Consider the following 21,060-nt stretch of genomic DNA (forward strand, 5'->3'; position numbering starts at 1 on the left):
CTGTGTCTCCCTCTCTCTCTGACCCTCCCCCATTCATGCTCTGTTTCTCTCTGTCTCAAAAATAAATAAACAATAAAAAAAGAGAGAATATTCTCAAAAAACAACAACAACAAAAAAAAAACACCCAAAATCTTCCAATGATCTTATCTCACACCATATAAAAAATTAACTCAAAATAGATTAAAGACTGAAACATAAGAGCTAACACTATAAAACTCTGAGAAGAAAACACAGGGGGAAAAGCTTCACGACATTAGTTTGGCAATGGTATTTTGGGTATGACACCAAAAGCACAGGACACAAAAGAAAAAGTAGATAAATTGAACTTCATCAAAATTAAAAGCTTTTGTGCATCAGAGGATACTAGTAAGAGAGTGGAAAGGCCACTTACAGAATGAAAGAAAATACTTAAAAATCATATACTTGATAAGGCATTAATATCGAGAATACATAAAGAACTCTTATAACTCAACAGTAAAAAGCCAAACAGGGGCGCCTGGGTGGCTCAGTCGGTTAAGCGTTCGGCCTCAGCTCAGGTCATGATCTCACCGTTCATGGGTTCGAGCCACGCATCAGGTTCTGTGCTGACAGCTCGGAGCCTGGAGCCTACTTCAGATGACGTGTCTCTTTCCTTCTCTGCCCCTCTCCCCCTTGTGCTCTGTCTCTCTCTCTCAAAAATAAAATAAACATTAAAAAAATTTAAAAAAAATTAAAAAAGCCAAGCAAGCCAATTAAAAAATAGACAAAGGACTTGAATAGACATTTCTGTAGAGGAGATGAACAAATGATCAATAAGCACATGGAAAGATGTTCAACATCACTAATCATTAGGGAAATGCAAATCAAAGGCACAAGATACCAGTTCACACCCATTAGAGTAGCTATCATAAAAAACAAAATGGAAAAATAACAGGTGTTGGCGAGGATGTAGAGAAATTGAAACCCTTGTGCAATGTTGGTGGGAATGTAAAATGGTGCGCTCAGCAAAAGCAGGATGGTGATTCCTCAAAAAATGAAACATAAGTTACCATATAATCTCACAATTTCATTTCTAGGTATATAACCAGAATAATTAAAAACTCAAAAAGAAACGTGTACAGCTCCATTCATAGCAGCATTATTCACAATAGCCAAAAGGTAAAAGCAACCCAAGTGTCCACTGATAGATGAATGGATAAACAAAATGTGGCGTTATATCCATACAATGGAATCTGCCACAACATGGATGAACCTTCAGAACACTCTGCTAAATGAAATAAGCTCGTCACAAAAGGACAAATATTGTCTGATTGCACTTACATAAGGTACCTAGGGTAGTCAAAATCATAAAGTAGAAATCAGAAATCAGGAAGTAGAATAATGGTTGCTGGGGGGTTGGGGAGGTGGGTAGTAAGAGGGAATGGGGAGTTAGCGATTGATGGGTACAGAGTTTCAGTATGTGACGATGAAAAAGTTCTAGAGATGGACGGTGATGATGGTTGCACAATAATGTGAATGTACTTAATGCCATTGAAATGTACACTTAAAAAGAGTTAAAATGAGGGGCGCCTGGGTGGCTCAGTCGGTTAAGCGTCCAACTTTGGCTGAGGTCATGATCTTGCAATTTGTGGGTTCGAGCTCTGTGTTGGTCTGTGCTGACAGCTCAGAGCCTAGAATCTGCTTTGGATTCTATGTCTCCCTCTCTCTTCCTTCCCCATTCACACTCTGTCTCTCTCTCTCAAAAAAAAATTTTTTAAGCGGTTAAATTTACAAATGTTATATTACATATATTTCACGACAATAAAAAAAAATCTTTACAACCCTGCTTGGAATAGGTATATTATTCTGTTACTGTCCCCATTTGACAGGTGAGGAACTTGAGGTTCAGAGTAGTTGATTTGCCCAAGGTTGCCTAGCTAGTGAGTAGCCAAAAAAAAACGAAATAAACCCTCTACTGACCCCCCCACTTCAGAATAAAGGCCAGAAGTCCTTAGCATCTCTTAAAATTTTTTTTTTTAATGTTTATTTATTTTTGAGACAGAGAGAGACAGAGCATGAATGGGGGAGGGTCAGAGAGAGAGGGAGACACAGAATCTGAAACAGGCTCCAGGCTCTGAGCTGTCAGCACAGAGCCCGACGCAGGGCTCGAACTCACGGACCGCGAGATCACGACCTGAGCCGAAGTCGGACGCTCAACCGCCTGAGCCACCCAGGTGCCCCCTTAGCATCTCTTTTAAATGACCCTCTGTAATCTGGCCCATGTCTGGCCACTTCATACCTCTCTGGTGCCTTCTCTTATCCTTTCCCTGTGGTTTACTTTGCTCCAGCCACACATGTCAGGGACACCCCCGTCGTAGGACATTTGCATTTGCTGTTATCTCTGCCCATGGTGCTCTTCTTCTCTCCTTTACCTCTTTCAGGTTTTTGCTTCACTGTCACTTTCTCAGTGAGGCTTCTCCAACCACCCTATTTAAATTTCAAACCCCTCCTCCACCACATACTTACCTGTGTTCTTCCTTCTTCATTTTGCTGATTATCATTTATCTCCATCTGACACAATTTCTCTCTCTATATTTTACTTACATTTTCCTATCTGACTTGCTCCATAAAGACTAGAATTTTTGTAAGATTAAAAAAATGTTTATTTTATTTATTTTGAGAGAGAGAGAGTGCACGCACACGCAGGGGAGGGGCAGACAGAGAGGGAGAGAAAGAATATCAAGCAGGCTCTGTACTTTCAGCACAGAGCCCAAAATGGGGCTCGATCTCACGAACAGTGAGATCATGACCTGAGTTGAAATCAAGAGTCAGATGTTAACTGATTGAGCCACCCAGGTACCCCAAGACTAGAATTTTTGTCTCATACATTATCTGCTTTATTCCCAACATCTTGAGCAATGCCTGTCACATAATAGGTGCCAAGTTAATATATGCTAAATGAATGAATAAATAGTGAAAATATTTGATGCTTACACTCTGATGAGTATGACACGTCACTCTGTTTACCTCTATGCTTTTGATTATCCATTCACCTGTGTATCAACTCTAATCTCTGTTAGCTTATCCGTATCAGCTTCTGTCTCCCCAAAGTGTCTACATGATTCAAAACACACAACAGAAGTTGCGTATATGTGTATGTTAACCGAGCATTTGTGGAAATGAAGACTCGAATGTTAAAGAGAACCGGTAGGTTATGTCACTGTGTCACCCTCAGAATACCTCATCACAAAATTTCCCAAATAAACTCATGGTCTGGTCTTGGGACAAAACGAAACTGTTCATTATCCGTAAGTGCAGTCCTACTCTGGTGGTCTGTCTTCAGATTGAGAAAGTGAAGCTAATCAGATGAGAAGTGTAACTACAAACAACGTCTCTGAATTCCTGCTTCTCAGAGGCTCAGAGCAAGCACAGGTTAAGGGAGACACAGAGTCATTTTGTAGAGGGCACGGCTTTAGTTACTACTTAAGTAAAGAACCCTCCCTTAACCTTTAGGCAACACAGCCTAGATGTCTTGTTTTAAGAGTTGACTGCAATTGGGGTGCCTGGGTGGCTCAGTCGGTTAAGCATTTGACTTTGGCTCAGGTCATGATCTCATAGTTTGTGAGTTCGAGCCCTGCGTCGGGCTCCGTGCTGTCGGTTCAGAGCCTGGAGCCTGCTTCAGATTGGGTGTCTCCCTCTCTCTCCGCCCCTCCCCCGCTCATGCTCTGTCTCTGCCTCTGAAAAAAAATGAACAAACGTTAAAAAGAAATTTAAGAGTTTCCTGCAACAGTCCAGATATCTCTTCATTTCAGAAATCCTCAGTGGTGCTATTGGGAGATTCTTGGCCTTTGTTTCCCTATCAGTGAATGGGTCCAGCCCCAAGAAAAGGAAAATACTCAGTAGTAAAGGACCTGGGGTCTGGAAGAGATGTGCTCCATCTGCCAAGGCATTTTCTGCAAATGGCTGGGGTTTTTTTCTCCCTGCTTTTTTTTTTTTTTTAAACACTTGCCCAGCAAACTGCACAGTAAGTCATTTGTGCCAATAAAATGACACTCTTTTTCTAGGCCGCAGATTAAGAATATAAATTATCTGCTAGAAATTGGCTCAGGCGAAATATATATTTTTTATTCCCCTACTCCTTCCCAAAGCCTCTCTCTCCCCCTCTCTGTGTCACACACATGTACACAATTGCACACTCATAAAAATTGGATTTCCCAACGTCTCCCACTTGCCTAGGAAGCAAAACACAAAGTTGGATGAGGAAACGTGACTCAGCCCCCTATGTTTGGTATTTACTGCCAAATAACAGATTTTCAGGAAGAAAAGTCCTATTTCCCAAACCACCACCAAAGTGAAAGGAATCGGATCCCCAGCGTTTGCCTTGGAATCTCCACGAGGCCGTGGTCGAGTGAGGGGCAGCGGCTAGTGGTAGCGGGAGCCCCAGAATGCTTTGCGGCCTCTGGTGGGACAACATTTTCGGACAGCTATTGACAATTCTCATATCCACGTGACAGAGTCCATATGGTCAAAAGAATGTGACCCAAGCCTTCTAAAAGCAGCAGCATGATGTTTGTACTTGGAAGCGTGTTCTGTTCAGGGCAATTTTAATGGAACTGAGAGTTTAGTGGGCAATGGTACAAATAACCGCAATCGCATGATATTTTAGAAGCAACCCAGGCTTCTCTGAGCGACAGCCTGATTTTGTGGTAACAGAACAGTCTGGGCTCTGGGAAGTCCAGTCTGAACAAAGACTCTGAGATATGCACTTCTAGGACTCTCTCTGGGTGTCGTTTTTTCTTACCCGTGGAATCAGATGCCACTACTTAGAGAACAGAAGTGTCGAAAGGACTGGCGTTTTATGACGCTCGTGCTGGTTTCCTTAGCCTCAGCCACAGCTATTCTCCATGACTTTCTGCTGGACTTTGAAGAATGTTGGTATGATAATCGCAGGAAAGACCCTTTGCCTCTGGAAACCATGTGTTAGTGCACATTCATGGAGCCTCAACTCCGATTCCAAGTCCAGGAGGGACTATGTAACTCAAGGGGACAGTCCCCGCCTCTTCACTGATCACGTTTGAGGTGAGAAATATGGATATCTGAATGACTAAATGTAATGGTTTGGGGAAGTCAGGCTTGAGTTTTGTATGGTGTGGACTTAAATTCCATTTCTCTCAGCCCTGGGACAGCCCATGGTTATAAGGGAAGAGTGAGCAAAACAGAGAACATGTCATTTCAGTTTTGAAGATGTTGCACTTTTAATAACGTTTACAGAGAGGTTTGTTCCCGGGAGCCCCACAGAACAGTGTGGTTAGGTTGTCCAAGGAATAAAGACATTAGTAGAGCTGTCCTCTGGTCTCTCCTCCAAACCACCGTCTGTGTGTTCAGGGGAAGGAATCTCAGCTTATTCATGTGCAGCGCTGTCTTTCCACAGGATATGCATTGTTTTGAAAATAGGAGAAAACCTCAACAGCTCTGGAGCATATAATTATGCTTTCTTATTACCCAACAAGAATGTTCTCCGGAGTGTTGTTGTGATGATAATACTCACAAGTACTTGGCAGAGGGAAGGGGAGCCGAGGAGGAGGGTGGGAGGCCAGGGAGCAGAGTGGCTTGACTTCCATTTTGCCGATTCTGTGTTTCCTGTCTAACAGCTCTCACGGCTCTGTGGCTTTTCTTCAAGTCAACTAGGTAGAATTTTGGTGTGGGTTCCCAGGCTCCGTGTGGTTATCAGTGTAATAAGTGATTTCAGAGTATTAGGGCAGATTCCACTACCACTGAATCATATACAGATTCAAGGCCAGATGATGACATCAGAAACATATGTGTTCGTCTGGAAGCAACACTTGGCCTAGGAAACAGAGCAAGATCTCCAGTGGGAGAATTAGGCTTTCGTTGGCCTAAAAAGGACCCCAAGAGGTGAATTTCTTTATCTCTCGCCTCCAGGAGAGAAGTCACTTAAAAACATCCCCCTTATGTGGTTGATACGCTGTTCTCGAATATTTCTAGTAAAGCTTTTTCAGAAAGCTAGCTTAAGTGCTTCACAAACAAGGCAGAGCTTTGCGTGTGAGGAATAAACTCCGTATGCTATAACTCATAATTACTATGATTTTATAAACCTGGAATTTCCTAACCAAGCTTTATTTTCATTCAGAGCGGCATCTGTGAGATATTTCTTCACCAATCACATCTGCCCACCCAGATTCCCATCCAAATTAAAAAAAAAAAAGGTATATTCCCAGACACGTGTCTTATATAGGCACATCACTATATTGGGTGTGGTAATTCCTCTAAATGCTTTTTATCAAGCCATGGGGCAAATTTCAAATCATTTTATAACTTGACATCACATTTGAGCTTTATGCAGGCCCTGTGGTTTCCATAGTAACAAAATCACTTCATAGTATAAGAAATATCTGGAAGATTATAGGGAAAAAAAGAGGGAATCCAAATTGAACAAAAGGCAGGAGCTAAATTCAGAATTTCTTGGGCTGCTGGTTTTATTACTGTTTTATTTATCTCAAAAGATGAGTACAAATCCTCTTGAGGCTACCAGGTGCAAATTGCATCAGTGTTCTTGCAATCTTTCAGGATCCAAGATCATCTTACTCCAAGCTATGATCTTACAGATGTCTACATTCCCCATCGTGTGTGTGTGTATATCGATGTATTATCTATGTACACACACACACATACACACACACATATGTACACACATTGAAGATCTGTGGTCTTTTATTAAAAAATAGGTTTCTCCATTTTAGATTAGGAACTGGTAGTAAGATAACTTTCCAAAGGACCTGCCTCATTTTCTCTTTTATGCACACACAAGCACCAAGACACTCTGACATCTCCAAATAAATAGACATGCTATTTATTTGGATAAATGGTGTGGTTATTTGGCAACGCCGTTCATTCACTCACTTGCTCATTTGTTAGAACCATATTTATTGAGCATCTCTTATGACAGATAGAACCCTTGTACCAGACACAGAGCTCTAAATTGACAAGTTGGATACCTGTAGGTACAATGTGGGTAATATATGAAAGGTTTAGTAGGAAACTTCCTGGTCTCTCAGCTAATAGTTCACATTCCCCAAGCTTCCAGGTTTCTGGGCAGCTCAGGTGGCAACATGGGTCCCTCACCTAATGGACTCTTTTATTACAGGATTGGGTTGTTGGATCTTTCACTTATTAACTTCTCTAGATGAGGAGGCTCATGTTATTAATCCTGCTTTTCCTACTATTCTGATTAGATGAACCCAACATAATACTAGCACTTTGACCTCAAAGTGATGAGAACTAGGACAGGATTAGCTGGGAATTTTAAGACAGCATCTATGTTTGTGATGCATCATTAAGTGAGTGCTAGTTGTCCTGGGTGATGAATTTCTCCTTTGGGTAATGTTAGAAACTGGAAGCAAAGGGAAGCCCTTTGCCCCAACTCTACTCAGTGATAGGGCATTGGGACCGTTAACTGCAGGGCCCGAAGAAATGTCCTCCTTGGAGAAACATCTCCTTAGAGGCTGACAGAGTGAATTCTGACACCCTCCTTCTGTGCTCACCAAACAGCTGTTTGGACTGTTTTGGAGGTCTTTCTAGGGGATGGGCAGGCTCACGGTGAACAGTGGAGAGGGCTTAGCTGTGATTGCTGCAGGCTGCAAGGTAGGCGTGCCCAAGAATACATCAAAGGCATTACTGCCGATCTCTGGAAAGAAGCACTGGTAATTAAAATATTTGCCATCTTTCTCTTTGAGGAGGACTTCTGTCCCATGACAACATAATGGCACTAATAAATGTGATCTGTCAGAGTGCGTGACTGGAAATGCATACGTTGGGTAGGGACTTAACACTGCTTTTAGTGAGCCTCTGTCCCTTCCATCTGGGGCAAACCTCTCCTCTTAGGCATTCAAGGCTACCCTTCTGCCTCCTTCAAGACTTGGTTCTCTCCATTATTCATTCCTTCTGTCTTGTATCTTCAACTATTTTCCTTACTTTGGCTTCTCCCTCATATACATAAATAGGGGCAAACCTCCTCAAACCTTAAAAAACAAAACACACAAGGAAATGAAACCTTGAGGTCAGCCCCCTTTTTTTGACCTCTTACAGTCCAACTCTGGTCTCCACTCTGCCAAAATTCTTGCTGGGGGTACAGCCACCTCCCAACTGCCAAGTTCAGAGTCCTGTTTCTGCCTTCAGACTTGCATCCTCTGTAGCAGCTGAGGCTCAAGAACACCCTTTCCTTTTTGAGAAGCACTCATCTGGCTTCTATACCATTACTCCCTCTTGAATTTCCCCTATATCTCTATCTTCTACCAATTCTGTGCAATATCCTTCACCACTTCTCCGTCTCTGTCCATGGCTAGACATCAACGTTTCCCAGGTAATATCCTACCCTTGGTACTCACCTCTTTTCTCTTACTCTGTATATTTTCCCATATGAAATACTCACCCACATGCCAATTGCCATTTTTGTAGATAAAATGTGACCAAATGTCAGCAATTTCATACGGTTCAACCCAAAATAATTTCCCCATCCCCATTTCCAGCCCTGATCTTTCTCCTAAGTTTAGACAAATATTTCCGATGATCAACTGGACATTTCCAGTTGGATTGTCCTCAGTCACCTCAAAATTAATGCATCTTAAATGGAAGCCTTATGGAAAGCATAAACTCCTTTACCTCGAGTATTCTTGATCTTGACTCATGGTGTTACTGCCTCCTCTCTTTCCCAGGTTAGAAATTTCAGTCATTCTTGAACTGACTTGAAAAAATGAACTTTTTCACTTCCATAGCCAGTCAGTCACAAAGCCAGAGAATCCCACCTCATAAAGATCCCCACTGCATTATCTTAGATTAGACCACCGCCATTTTTCACCTGGGGGATTGCATTGGCTTCATCTATAGCATTCCTGCTTCTATTTGCACTGCATTCCACTTCATCCTTTTTTTTTTTTCCAATCAAAAGATCTCACGTGTTTATTACTGAACCAACCCACTGGTGCAGAGGCATAATAACAGAGAAACGCCATTTCCTTGATGAAAACACATCTACCTTTCAGGTAGTAGGGAGGTTTACAGAGTGATGGGATAGGAACACATGACCTTCAGGCAGCATAAATGTGTGTCATCTCATGTATGATCCCTTATAGAGCCAGCTTGGTTCTTCTCCAATGCCGCCTCTTGGAAGGTGTATCGGATTTTATTACCAGTTTTCATCTGAATCCACCGGGTAATGGGACGATTCTGCTTTTGTTTCTTGGCCAGGAATCGCATGATCCTGAAAGTCTTGTGAGAAGACATGGCGAGACACAGTCAGCAGCACACAGCATGATGGTGGAGAAAGGAGAGAACCCCACTTCATCCTTTATCCTGCCCAAAAATATCTTTCTAAAAGGCAAACCTGGCCATGTGACTCCAAGATGCCTCATAATCCACTTCTTACGGCTCAGCTTCTGTGACTCTGACCCTCAAACCCTTCACCAGAGTCATGCTGATGGAATAGCTCGTTGTTTCCTGAAATGCCAGACTCTTTCACAACTCTGTGCTTTCTTCAGTCTGAATTGTTCTTCGCATTCTCTTAGAAACTCCAACTGAGCCTCTGAGAGCCAGTTTAAAAACCTTCTCTTATATCAAGCCTCCCCCAACTCTTCTAGCCAAGTTGGTCCTGTGATTTCCATATGCTTTGCCCCATATTTCTATTTTAGCACTTTCCAGGTCATCTGGTAGTTTAATTTCTCCATTTACACATCGGTTGTCTCCCATAGATTAAAAACTCCGATCATGTCTCTCTTCCTTCTATATTCAGAGTATGTGAATTTCTTCTTTTGTTGAAGTGATTTGAGTGAGGCTCCCGTGGGATTTCAGAGGAAGTTGTATTCAACCTTTCCTTTAATATTCCTTGACAAATTAGAAAGACTCCCTTTTGACATAAGGTCCCTGTCTAATCTTGATGATCAGAAGGGAGGGGAGCCCAAAGTTGTTAGATCACGGATCTTCAGGATGCCAGCTGTTAGCAACACCCACTGAAACCCCAGACTAGAACAGAGAAGGAAAGAGGAAACCACATCCAAGTCAATAACTCAGAGTTAATATAAAGATTTGAATCTCTGGCCATCTTCTCTCAGATATGGTGGGCTGTTCTTAATATGGCGGACCTGCCCCTACATTGCTTGGCCCCTGCCTAGCACACTGACTGCCATTCCATGCCTCCTGCTTGAGGCAGTACCAAGTTATTTGTATTTCTCTACATACAATGTACTCTGAACTGCCTCTTTGCTTTTGCTTATGCTGCTCTCTCTGCTCAGAATTATACTTCAGGTTCCCCTGTCCAGTTTTTTAAAAGTAGGCTTCATGCCTGGCACAGAGCATGTGGGGTCTGAACTCACGACCCTGAGATCGATACCTGAGCTGAAATCAAGAGTTTGATGCCTGGGGCACCTGGGTGGCTCAGTAGGGTAAGCATCTGACTTCGGCTCAAGTCATGATCTCACAGTTCGTGAGTTCGAGCCCTGCATCGGGCTCTGTACTGACAGTGTGGAGCCTGGAGGCCGCATTGAGGTCTGTATCTCCCTCTCTCTCTCTGCCCCTCCCCAGCCCCTGCTCACATTCTGTCTCTCTGTCTCAAAAATAAATAAACTTTTAAAAAATTAAAAAAGAGTTGGATGCTTAACCTACTGAGCCACCCAGGCACCCCTCCCCTAATCAGGATAAATTCAGCCATCACTTCTTCAAACCCATTTCTGACCCATTCCTTTTCCTTCCCAGGGTGGGTTGGATGCTCTCCTTAAGTGCCATCATGTGCACTGGCACAGGTTTTTTATGGCATAGTGTTGGCCAGCTGAGGAAATAAGCTCCTGATATCTAGCCCAAGTTCCATTGCCTAGCATGTGCCTTGAGGGCTGAAATTGTTTTCTTTTTTAGCAGGGCTCGAACTCATGAACTGCGAGATCATGACCTGAGCCGAAGTCGGGTGCTCAACTGACAGAGCCACCCAGGTGCCCCTGAAATTGTTTCCTAATTCACACAAAGGCAGACTCATAGTGCCTTGTGTATATCCCCATCACTGTCATGACCAACCTCAGTGTACTATGAAGATCTGTCTATTTCCTCCACTGGAGCCCTGGGGGTCCAGCTCCTGTACCTAGAACAGTGTTTGGCACTGAGTAATTGTTGAAAGAAATGTTTGCTGGATCCTCACAGTTCTTAAGAATTAGACACTGTTCTAGGAATCTTAGGTGCCTTAAGTCATTGATTTCTCATGACAATCATTGCACAAGAGTGAAAACGTTAGCACCAAGCAGTGAAGAAAGCTGCACACGTCACATGGCTGGTGAGTGTGGAGCCGGGACTTGCTGTAGCTGGGCTCCATGTAGCCCATTCTCTTAGCCACCGCACACACCACCTCTTGACTGAAAACTTGTCCGGGCTCTGCTTCCGTGTATTTCTCCTCCTTCAGGAAAAATATGTCCTCGTGTGCAACATATGGGAACCATACTCCCCATCAGGACACTCCAAGATATCCGTGTGTCTCCTTTACACTGTGTAATCTCCTGTGCCCTTCTGAACGCTAGTTTCTAGTGGAGGCTGTTCCTGGCCTCCTTTTCTAGAGAATTCTAGGATGATTCCATATGCAGAAGGTGAGCTGAATGGTCATGCCTTCTAGGCAAAGGTGTGTGGGTGTGGGAGTTGTTTGCAGCAGAGGCAAGGCATGTATTGTGTAAGGAAGAGAGAAAACAGAGATGATTGCTTCAAGCAGAGTGACAGGAAGACAAGGACGAAGGCTAAAACCACGGGTGTCCTCACTTAGAATAATTACGTATAAAAAGGGAGGTACAGACCTAGAGTGCTCTGAGAACAGAGAGAGGCATCTGGAAAGCTTGGTGCTTTGTGGTCTCACATTCCTGGGAGAAAACTCCCAGGTCAGGCCCAGATTCTTGACCATGTCTAAGGTCCTCAGATGTTCTCTGATATGTGCTCAACCATTCCTCCCTCCTGGCCTCCGCCCCTCTTGGGCCGCAGCATCCTTGTTAGCTGTGGAATGAGAAGGAGGCCTCAGAAGAGGCGTCTGGCTGGCTCTGGGCTGAGGCGAGCCGCTTCACATAAGAAATGCCAGCGGTGGGTGTGAGGCCAGGCCAGTGGCGCAGGCGGTCGGGAGTCGGGAATTTGGTCTCTTGCCCTCACACTGACTCAGCCTGTGGCCTGTGGGTCACAGCCTACGGTGACTCGGTTTCTCAAACCTTGACACAGGGGTAATGACACTCGCTACTTTGTGAGGGGTATTAATTAAGGTTTGCAAACTGCGTGGCAATGCAGGGATGAAAGGGGTTAAACACAAAGTGTAATTGTGACACATGATCCATGTCAGGGAACCATGTAGGGAAACATATAGGGAAACATGCTATCTGTGTTGTGTATTGGAGTCACATTGGTCCCCAAACTAAAGTCAAGAGGAAAACATGGATTTGTATGTGGGATGTGTGTTCAAAGGCTGACACTTTGCCCTGTAGTTTTGTAAACAGGAAGAGGACCGAGTCTCAAATGTCACATAGTTCAGGTTTTGCTTCAGAGACCTTGCTCCTTTACCGTTCAAACCCCATAGCGATCTTGCTGACAGAAAACATGTCCCAGGTGAGCGCAGCTGGACAGTGGGTAGAAGGTAGGCACATCCTTGCTTCCAGAGTGGCCTTTCATCAGTGGCTAGAGAATGTGAACGTGCTTACTCCAGTTCTCAAAGGCCTGTGGCCCGTCCCACTTCCTCCTGGCACCTGACCCCATTCCACCACCCCGGAGCACCTTGGGACAAGAAGCCACAGATGATGTGGCTCGTGACAGAGCTGTGATTACAGAACGCTACTCTGCTCTCTTTGTTTCACCTGTGCTGCCCTGAGATCCTGGCATGGCTTCTGCTGAATCGGTCAACCTGATATCGTATGTGGGGCCAATTTTCTGGAAATGAAAATCAAGGTGTCTTGTTGGAGAAACCAGAGTGCCTTAGAGACCGCAGAGGAATGCTACAGATGTCACATCACTGTGTGTGTGGAAACTGGGCAGTGACATGCCTGGTGGATGTTTGTCTCCTCTGTGCCTTGATGTGTGAAGAGATTAAATAATGAAGAAAAAGGGTCAACCCTGTAATGTCCCGAAAAGCTTTGGATTCTCCAAGGTTCATCAAGTTAGGCAATAACTGGACCATCAGATCAGGGAGTTCATGTTTTTGTTCAAGAGCTGTACTGAGCTCTTTTTGAGCACTTTCTGTGTGCCAAGCACTGTTCTGGGTGTTGGAATATATGGCAGTGCATGAGCCAGATGAAAAACTTGTATCTTATGTGGGTATCATTCTGGAGGAGAGATGCCCATAGTGGAGGAGAGATGCCCATAGTGGAGGAGAGATGCCCATAGTGGAGGAGAGATGCCCATAGTGGAGGAGAGATGTCCATAGTGGAGGAAAGTGCTTGTAGCATCACCGCTTGAATGATTACTTCTGTTTCTGGCTGTCCTGTCTCTGTGCAGGATTAGGACCTTGGTCCAATCCTAGTCCCACTGCTGCCTTCTCTATAAATGAGCAAGAACAAAAAGGTCTAAAATGAGGGGTGGTGGTAGTTGTTTTTAACTTAGAAGTGGGAGTGATTTTAAAAGTATTTAACAACTGGTATAGCATAGGTGCTGAAGCATCACAATGGATACTGTGGTTCTGGCTGGGCCAGTGTTAACCCTTTAGTTTCTGGGTCATGCCAAGGTCCAGAGAACTCAGAGAAAGAGCTGAGGTAGCTGAGATAGTGAGAGGCTTCACAGAGGGGATGTTTGGGGAACATCTGTTTACCAAGTGGAACAGAAATATTCCGATACTTGAACTGCTGTATCCGCACTGGACGAATATTGATCCTACTCTTGAAAGGCTCTAGAAGGAGGATATGCCCATGTAAGGTCTCAGTCAACATCCAACAGCCAATGGAAATACTGTTAATTAAAAAAATTTGAATCTGGGGCGCCTCGGTGGCTCAGTCGGTTGAGCGAACGACTTCGGCTCAGGTCACCATCTCACGGTCCGTGAGTTCAAGCCCTGCGTCGGGCTCTGTGCTGACAGCTCAGAGCCTGGAGCCTGTTTCAGATTCTGTGTCTCCCTCTCTCTGACCCTCCCCCGTCCATGCTCTGTCTCTCTCTATCTCAAAAATAAATAAACGTTAAAAAAATTAAAAAAAAATTTGAATCTGAGTTGGGACTGAGTCTCCACAACCTTATGAGCTAACTTTGAAAACAAGGTGGCCTTAGAAGTCATGGGAAGTGGCAGCCGGGTGGAGCAGAGCTGTCCGGGACACCCAGGCCCAGGGAAAATAAACAGTCTTCACTGAAAAGACTGCAACAGCCTTGGGACATGCTCTGATGCGGTGATGTTTTCTTCTGGATCTACCCTTGCCTGGTCAGTGCTTGGTTCACAGAGGAGCTGGCCAAGGAGGAAGCCACACCCCTTGGCAGGTAGACTGGAAACGCTGTTGGCAAGGAGCATGTGCCACGCAATCCTAGTTGTGGCTGCCGGGGTGCCAGCATATTACTGGTCTTTCAGGTTTCTAGTTTGTCATCATGGCTGACAACACCTCCTGGCTTTTATTGAAGGCCTAATTGGAGAGTGTCTGATGCCCAGAGGGCTTTGCTGGTTGACAACCTTGAAAGTGGTAGAAGAGAGATATTGAACTGAGGTGAGCTGTTTCCCGTGCATTCTTTCCTCCCTCACAGGTGGAGCCTGGCAAAAAATATCGTCTCTATGGGATACACACAATAACTCCAAGATGGCTCAAGCGATTAGAGGCTACCCGAGAGAGTTACCCGCCCACCTAACAAGGAACATAGCCTAATCTCATCAAATTTGCTAGCAAATTATTTGTGGGGTAAAAGAGGGATGTCAATTACTCACACTCTTTTCCAGGGAAATGCCCCATCTGTGGCCTCTGTTGGGTTCCCACATTTACACCGCTGACAAGTGCTGACAAGAGGACACCAGGAGAGTTCATTCACAGACTTGCCAGAATACTGTGACGTAGCGCACAGAGAGCTGGGCCAATCAGGTTTTGCCCCTTGTGAATGTGGCCCAGGAACTATAGAGAGTCTGGGATGGGGATAAGTAGGGGCGGTGGCTGACAATCACTGGGTGGAATCGGAGTAGGGGTGCTTGAGGCATTCATGGCTATGCAGGTCAGATGGTGGAGGCGGAAGTAGGGGAAGAAAACAGGCAATATTGGGGTGTAGCTGCTTCATTGCTTCATTCAGCCATTATTAATGAGTACCTACTCTACATCAGGCACTCTCACAGGTGCTGTGGGTATAGCTGTGAACACAGCAGCCCACGTGGAGCTGACGTTCTAGTGGGGAGACATAAAACAACTGAGAAAAAGAAAAATGTATTAGATAGTGATAAATGCTGGGAGTTTTAGAAATAATGCAGAAAAAAATGGAGGGGGAATAGATAGAACAAAACTGGTGAAATTGAGACATCTGATCAATGATGAATGGAAGGGTTTCATTATACCATTTTGAACATGTTTAAAATTTTTCATAACAAAAAATTTTAAAAAGAATTCAGGTAAGTTGGAGAGGAAGTATTAAGGGAGGGTGGGCTTACAATTTCAGATAGAGGGAAGGCTTCACTGAGAAGATGACGTTTGAGCAAAGACCTAAAAGAAGTGACAAGGAGAGAGCTGGGGATGAGTATTCCAGGCAGAGGCAACAGCAAGTGCAGAATCCCTGAGACAGGGATGTTCTTAGAGTTTAAAGGGCCACTGGGTAGGCAGCATGGCCAGTCACAGCAGTGTGACTGAGGCGGAGGGAGTGAAAATCATATAGGATCTGTGGGTCATGGTAAGAATTTAGTCTGTTTCTCTGACTGAGATGGGGAGCCACTGGAGCATTTTGAGCAGAGCAGTGACGTGAGTGGACACAAGTTTTGGCAGGTCTTGGAGATTTTGGAGTGAAGATCTATTAATTTCTACCTCTGGGGTCGACTGAGTGTCCTTGAAGCCACAACCAACCCTCAGTGCTTTCAAGACCTAGCTCAATTATAGCTCCTGGTCTTGGATGTCCTTGGAACTCTATATCTTCTTCATTTCTTCTGTGGACCTGTAATAAATCTTGTTGATTTGACTTGGCTTCAGGGGGTCTCTACTCCTCAAATCGAAACAAATCACAAGGAAAGCCACTTTCTTCTCATTGTATAGCTGCCACTCTTGGAGAGCAGGCAAGGTACGCTTTCGAAGCACTTAGGCTGTTGGTAGCTCAGAAGGTAAGGAGACAACACCATAGCTGAGGAGGTGAGGGGACAACATCACCACTCAGGAGGTTAGAGGACAACACCACAGCTCAGGAAGTGAGAGAATGAGACCTCAGCTCAGGAGGTAAGAGAACACCACCACAGCCCAGGAGGTGAGAAAACGCCAACACAGCTCAGGAGGTGAGAGAACGACACCACACAGCTCAGGAGGTGCAAGGACAACACCACAGCCGAGGAGCTGAGGGGACAACACCACAGTCTAGGAAGGGAGGGGATAACAACACTACAGGCCAGGCGGGTGAGGGAACACCACCACAGCTGAGGAGGTGAAGGGATAATACTACAGTCTATTCGAAGTAACACTCCCTCTGATTTCATTAGCTCTCAGGTAGTCTAAACTTCTGAGTTTAGGTATTTTTTCTTAGAAACTTCAGAACAAGGACTACACTTGAACCAAAAATAAATTTAGATACATTTATTTTTAAATCCCTGTTATGAGAAATAATAAAATCCAAGGCATTCCCTATGCTCCTCAAGTGCTGAACCACTACCCAGAAGAGGTATAACTGAGTCAACATGGCCATTAAGGAGAAGAGATTTTAATTATTATTTCTTTTGCATTTGGTGGTTCAAACAGGTGCCTTCCTTCAGAGTCGTATTTTACTTGGAAGTGTTCATGTCAATAAAGTTGAAGAACTCCTAAAAATAGCACCTAGTGCTGAGTCTGCCAGATCTCCAAGCCCTCCAGTCCCTGAAGTCAACTTCTCTACTTACTCCGATCTAAACCCAGAAAAGCCACCCCTTCCAATGCTCTCATGTGAGCCTTGCCCACAGATAACTCTACCAAAGCCAGGACTCACACATGTAAATGTGCTGAAGGTGCCCATGTGACTTCCTCAGATGAGAATGCCACAAAACCAGTTCGTTAGACACCTCTCATGCTCTAGCTAATGAATGAACAAGTATGAGCTGGACAGCTTCTTCTAATAATGTAGTTTGCCTGTGGAATCCTCTTGTACCCAGAATGGGTGAGCCAAATGCTATATTTTCTCCCCATTGTAAAAGTTTTACTGAGAAAGGAAAATTAAAAAAAAAAAAAGATTTTTTTGAATCTACTGCACTCTTTTTAACTTGTGATAGGAAGACCTGCCTCCCGTATTGAGGCTAATTAGCATGTACCTAGCGTTTATATACAGTGTTCTATATTTCCCTCCTACGATAGTCTATAATCCTTTAATGCCTATCAACTAACTCTCTCTCATGAAATTGACTGCTTTTAGCAATCTTCTTTTACAGAAAATGGTGGGTTAGGTGGAGAAGGTGGCTGAATCCTTTTGAATCCTTCCTGGGAGTGTACGGGTGCTGGGATAGAGTCAGAATGCACGTTAGTCAGCGTTGGTGCACGCAGAGAAGCAATGATCTTGAGCTGGGGCCCACCTCAAACCACCATGGCTAAGCCCTCTTACAGTTGTTACCCCAGGCAAACTAGTGTGAATTTGTACCCTCATCAACATTATGTCTTTCTCTAAAACATGATAGAAACGTGGGGAGAAGGGGGCTCTTGCCTATCCTTGTGGGCATGTGTTTTTTGTGTTTTGTTGTTGGTGGTGGGTTCTTTTTATTTGTTTGTTTGATTGGGTTTTTTTTGTTTGTTTGTTTTGTGTGACTCAGCCTGAACACCTACACTTAAGGAAGCAAAATTGCAGGATGGTTCCCAAAAGTGAGGACTCCATTGTCACAAGGGCATTGGTTCTTCCAGGCCATGAGGATATTTAGAAGGGTGCTGGCAGAGGTTTCTTTCCCTCAGTTCTGCGTCAAACTGAGCCCCAGAGAGAATGACCTACGTATTGAGGAGATTCTGGCTCAAATATAACTTTGACCCCATCTCTATTTTCGATCCGAAGTACCTAAATTAGAATAATCTCAGTTTATGACTATGAGCAGGGAGACAATGGGAACTATCAGCCTATGCACAGCTGCCAAAACCTTCCCCAAGAAGCAAACTGGTTTTCAAAGGATGATTAGCTAATAACACATTCTATAAATACCTGCCACTTTATTAATATGCCTAAGCCAAGTTAATTTGCTCTGGCTTTCCGTCAAGGTCACCCAAAGCTTGAACCCAGTGTTCTTCACTCTGGTGTGGTTTTTCAGTTCAAAACAATGACAGAGATCATTTTCTTCTGACTCCCTATGGGAGTATTATCATTTTGCTTCCTGTATTACCTGCTATAACAAATAGACCAAACATTTTTTCATGGTTAACACAATAGGAGTTTATTTCTCCCTCATTTCCTGACTGGCAGGCTTTTCTCCATTTGATGATCCCGAGACCCAGGCTTCTTCCATCCTGCCTGATGTCTTGCCTGAGATCAGTGATAACTCTGTGCCATGAAAGAGGGAGTAAAAATGTTGATGGACATCTAGCCATCTATGTGCATTATTTGTTATGGTCCTTTAAAATGTGGTGTCACTTTGGAACATGCCCAATTTTTATATTCTGCCTCTTATACAAAATCTTTAACTGCCCATGAAAGTCATGGAGGAAAAGTCAATATTACATACCTAGTGTGTGTGAATTCAGGCCCGTCAGGGCCTGTCAAGAGGCTGGGAGGAATTCTGTCTGCATGAGATCTGGATGAACGTCAAGGAGAGACAGCATGTGGCTGAGCTGGCCATGAAAATAGAAATCTTTTACTTTGCAGACAGTGACCTGGATGAGGAAAGAAGCACTATAAGAAAAGAAAATGGTCTGAAGCTTCTGGGTCTATGGATTCTGCAGGGGTACGTGGGGCTGGCTATAGAGAGAGATAATTAAGGATAGCACTATTGGGACTTTAGGGACTTATAAGAATCAGACCTCCTACACCGCTTACTATTTACACATGACTTTACCATTCTACTGTATTCATCAGATAACTTAATTATTCTAGAAAACTCTTATCTGGGAGGTAAAAGTTGCAGATAATTTGGGGCGCCTGGGTGGCTCAGTTGGTTAAGTGTCCGACTTTGGCTGGGGACATGATCTCGTGGTTTATGAGTTTGAGCCCTGAGTCAGACTCTCTGCTAGCAGTGAGGTGCCTGCTTCGGATCCTCTCTCTCCCTCTCTCTCTGCCCCTCCCCCACTCTCTCTCTCTCTCTCTCAAAAACAAACGTTTTTAAAAAGTTGCTGGTAATTTTATTGATTATTGCAGGAACTTGCTGATAGACCTATAAAGTCTTTAATTTGAAAAAGCCAATTATGGAAACAGCCCAAATGTCCATCAACTGATGAATGGATAAAGAAGATATGGTACATATATATAATGGAATACTACTTGGCGATTAAAAAGAATGAAATCTTGCCCTTTGCAGGAACATGGATGGAACTGGAGGGTATTATGCTAAGCAAAATAAGTCAGTCAGAGAAAGACAGATATTACATGATTTCACTCATATGTGGATTTGAGAAACTCAACAGATGAACATAGGGAAAGGGAAGGAAGAATAAGATTAAAAACAGAGAGGGAGGCAAACCGTAAGAGACTCTTAAACACAGAGAAAAAACTGAGGGTTGCTGGGTAGGGGCATGGGTTAAATGGGTGACAGGCATTAAGGAAGACACTTTTTGGGATGAGCACAGTGTGTCATATGTAAGAGCTGAATCAATGGGTTCTATTTCTGAAGCCAAGACTACACTGTATGTTAACTTGAATATAAATAAATTTTTTAAAAAGCATTAAATGATAGCTTATAACCTAGGACTTGTTGAAGCCTCTTGCTTCAAAATCTTTGCCTTGTTTTGTCTACCAATACTAGATTTCAATATCATGATGCTTCCTCAGTCCTGAACATGCCCTCACATTGAAACACCTGTCTCAAGCCAGCCTTCAAAATCTCACTAACTGTATCTCCCTAGCCCCTCTCGCTCTGCAGTGTGACCGAGATTCTGAGGACAAGTGCTCTCCTGCACCGCTGTGAGCAAAAAGCTCGGCTTTGCCTTATCAGTGAGTTGTTTGGGTGCTAGTTTACACAGCCAGCGTTCCACGATGCCTTCCGGTCCCGAGCCTTTGTGCCAACTTCCAAAGGGGAGGGAAAGCGAAACAACATGAAAATTATACTTGAATGAAGAAAGTGTCCCATGGCAGGCCCAAGCCACTGAGTAGGCCCAAATGTCTCATACTTCAAGTTACTAGAGGTCTTTTGAACAATGTGAGAGAAAGACCAACCTCCAGACTGTGATTCAGAGAACTACAACAAGTAGCCAGAGTTGTTGCGGGATAGCAGGGGGCAATGGTCCTTGTAGGAAGATCCTGAGGGTGGAGAGCGGCAGAAGGAAGAAGAAAAATAAATGGTGTCCAAGACTACACTCAAGACACCTGAGTGGCCCTTGAACAGGCAGCAATATATATTCCGTGGATAAGGCTCTTCGCCCAGATCCTAGCTACTTTTTTCTACACTGTGCTCCCCAAGCCAGGGTCTGCGTGGTTATGCACAAAAGTTGGCATTTGGGAGACCTCTGGTCATAAAAGTAGAGTCCCTCTGTGATCTGTTTCTATACACCCGAGCAGCCACGAGAAAGAGAAAATAGGAGAAGAGCAAAAGGATGTCTATAAGCTGCCCAGAAAATGAAACTGAGAGAGTAAAGGCTTATAGGCTCTGTGCTATGGAGGAAGAAAAGAAGAAAGGGAGTTAAAAAATAGAAGATATCCAGAGTAGGAAAGAGTCGAGATCACAGGAGAACAGTCTATCAGGAGAGAAGCTGCCTTCTTCCTGATGAACTGAGATCTTCTCAGCCCTGAGGACAATAGGACAGTGGAGCAACATCTAATTCGGGGCTGGGTTAGGGATGGGGGGGGAAAATG

General features: G+C 44.1%; 1 pseudogene; it reads right to left on the bottom strand.

Annotated features, from left to right (window-relative positions):
- Positions 1–8,921: 8,921 nt before the first annotated feature.
- Positions 8,922–15,327, bottom strand: LOC122219131 (annotated as a pseudogene).
- Positions 15,328–21,060: the final 5,733 nt, after the last annotated feature.

The sequence above is a fragment of the Panthera leo genome, chromosome B2 (genome assembly GCF_018350215.1).
Source record: "Panthera leo isolate Ple1 chromosome B2, P.leo_Ple1_pat1.1, whole genome shotgun sequence".
Lineage (NCBI taxonomy): Eukaryota > Metazoa > Chordata > Mammalia > Carnivora > Felidae > Panthera > Panthera leo.